Genomic DNA, 3545 nt, shown 5'->3' on the forward strand with positions numbered 1-3545 from the left:
GCCTCCTCGAACCAAACTCGAACTTCCTCAAATAGCTTTAAGGAGTTCTCAAGCTTCTCTTCAATTTGGAGCATACTTTCTTTGAAAGCATCTAATTCTCCCAACACGTGAGCCTCGAGGGTTTCCTTGTCATGTTCTATCCTTTGGAACCGCTCATCCATAGAGGATAGAACATTTTCTAACATAGAAACTCTCTCTTCTAGGAAGTTAGAGTCCTTACCTCTAGGCTCACTTGAAGAACGTACCTTCTTGCCTCCCCATTGAGAAGGAATAGCATTCCTTCCCCTTTGAGACTCAATATGCTCCATGGTGATACTAGAAGCCATACCCACAAATCACTTGTGCTCCCTCTCGAACCTTGCTCGGATACCAAATTGTCACGGCGTTGGACACACTCCAACGCTACCGTGCCGGCACTCGGACTTACTCAACCTCTTGAGCTAAGACCAAGTCAGCCTAACCCTCAATACTTAGCAAGAAAGCTAAGAATACAAGAGAACACAAGAGAAAGGAAGCTTTGGTGGAAGAACACTTTATTGCTCAAGTGTGGTTACAAATGATTCACACACACCCAAACTCTAACTCTTACCCCTATTTATAGCCATCCACCTCCTCAATGGATGGTTAGGATTAAATCTAATCAACGGTCCAGATTAATCATCCAGAACCTTCTTTACAAATATCTATCCTACCACAACTCTCTAAATGTTTCTAGATTATTCCATACCACTCTTTATACTTCTATATACATCTACACTCTTCTAGAATATTCCATGATCTTCTAAAGTCTTCTAGAACCTTCTAGAGTATTCCAGAACCTTCTAGGACATTCTAGAACGTTCCGGAATCATCTAGAGTATTCTCAAACACTCCAGAAAACTATACAAACACTGTTAAATATAACCTTCTAAAAATTTACCGTGACACTTCGGTCTCTTTGGCTGCGTTTGAAAGATAGAAACCGATAGACTTTGAGACTAAATTAAATTTTTGTATTATATTTGGTATAAAATGTATATTGAATTAAATTATATTTTAGTATTATGTTTAGTTTAAAATAAATATAGAAAATTGAAGGATAAATTTAGAATTCAAAAAATTAAACAAGGATATTTTTTTTAAAAATATTATTAAAGATTTAGTTTTTATTTTCAAAAATTTTAATTTTTTATATTTCTATTTTCTATAAATATTGAAAAGACTAAATTTTTGTGTCACGAGATTAAAATTAATTTTAATCTCTGCCTATCAAATATAATATCAAATTACAGTTTTCAAATTTCAGTTTCAATCGCTAAAAATAAATGTTACCTTTAAGGATTGCAATTACAACAAGAATGACAAAACGCTCTTATCTGATACTAATGTAAACTAAGTAAGTAAGCACAAGATATTAGGATCTATATTTTAGGGAATTAGCTAAAAAATTGTTAAGATTTAATAAATAGAAAAGTGTTAGACAGCTAATATGTTTTTATTAATATTAGCTAATATTTTAAATTAATATTTTATTTTTATATTATTAAAATTTAAATTTAAAATTTAGTATTACTTAATAATAATAATAAATTTTATTAGTCATGTAGTATTAATTTTTAAAGAAGAGTTTTGATGGCATAATTATCAGAATCGGATCGATCGAATTAGAAATTTAATAAATTGATGGACTGATCAGTTCGATTCGAATGCATGATCCGTGCGTCTCCACAGTACACCGGTGAAGATGCTGAATCACAGTAAAATAACCTTGTGAATTAATTCACAAAAGGAGAATTTTAAGGTACAGATCACAAAAGGACAAAATCCATACAGATTTTAAAGATTTTTGCTTAAACTACACTTTTTATAAAAAGCCACACTTTTAAAAAGCGTAACAAAGAAAAGCGTCATCTAATGGAAAACCTTAGTAGATTAGAAGATTTAAGAAAAGAAATATCTAATTTATCACAATTAATAAATCAAAAGCTAATGATTTTAACTAATGTTAATTGTAATGATACTGAATTTTTAAAATCAATACAAAATGATTTTTCTCAAAATCTTAATTTCACCCTAAGTTTTATTCAAGGAATTCAAAAACCTGAAAAAACTTATATTTCGCACAAAATTTTTAAAAAATGTTATCATGGAGATAATTACCCACATCTTCATCACACTTTTAATCCACAACTAAATTCTATTGTAGATATGTTAGAAGAAATTTTAGCTTCCATAAAATTTCAGAAAAATAAAGAAAAACAAGAACCTAATATAATAAATGAAATTGAACAAATTCTAAATAAACATTTTCAAAAAGAAAACTCTAAAGAAGAAGAAAAACCTCAAAATTTAACTGATATAAAAGATCTAAAAGTTAGACCACCCATAAGACTATGAATATTGATGAAAAATTAGAAGAAGTTACAATGCTTTTTAAACAATTAAAAATGGCTCAAGAAGATAATATTATAGAACATGGTCTTCAAATAGAAGAGGAACCAGAAAATTTTGAAAATGAAGAAATTATTTTAGACTACTCAAGCGATGAGGAACCAGTAATTCCAGTTCAAGTAAAAGATGAAGCAGAAACATCTAAAAATAATCAATTCAAATGGGAAACAGGTTTTGAAAACTATGCTTTTAAAAAAGGATTTATAACCAAAGACTCAAAATACACAAAAATACCACCAAAATATGTTCCCAAAAATCAGGAACTAGAAAAGGAAAGAATGCTCAATTTAGATTGCAAAAAGAACGAAAAAGAAATTTTCGAAAATTGGTTAAATTCTTTCTTACTAGAAGCATATACTAATACAAAATTTAATGAATTAACGGGAGAAGATATTTGGAATTTCATGGGTTTTCACACTACAGGAACCGTAAAAGATTATATGCTGTCAATAGGTAGCAAAGTTTTAGAAGAATTAAAAACAAAAACAACAACATACGATAGAATCGTATATATAGGGGCAGTCCTATACAAAGAATTTTTTGGAAAAAACATTATAATTCATGGACAAGAAATTTCTAACAAAGAATATCAAGATGCAAAGAATCATCTGGCAAATATTCAAATATATGATCTATGTAGTATAGAATCCTATATTTGTGAATATAGAATTCATTATTATAAATTAAAAGAAGAAGATAAAAATCATTATCTTGATATGTATATAACAAAATTACCATATCCCACTAATGAATTTATTATGGGAAGATTTATAAGAGAAATAAATAAAGGAACACTTGAAAATAATTTTGGAGGAGCAACCTCCGCTATAAGAGAAGAAATAAAAGAACGCTGCATGCAAGAAGCCACTCAAAAAAGATTCAATAACATAATCAGAATTTGTTGCCAAGATAATGAGGAAATTCCTCAAAAATATGGTTATGATAAAAGATTAAGAAAATATAGCCCTCGAAAAAATTTTCAAAGAAAAAGAAAATATCATTTTAGAAAAAGAAAATATTATCCAAATTGGAGAAAAAAGAGATATTTTAGGGAAAGAAGTATCAATAAAAAACAAAAGAACTATTGCCCAAATAAAAAAGAAAACTGTAAATGT

This window comes from Arachis duranensis, chromosome 8, assembly GCF_000817695.3.
Source record: "Arachis duranensis cultivar V14167 chromosome 8, aradu.V14167.gnm2.J7QH, whole genome shotgun sequence".
Classification (NCBI taxonomy): Eukaryota; Viridiplantae; Streptophyta; class Magnoliopsida; order Fabales; family Fabaceae; genus Arachis; species Arachis duranensis.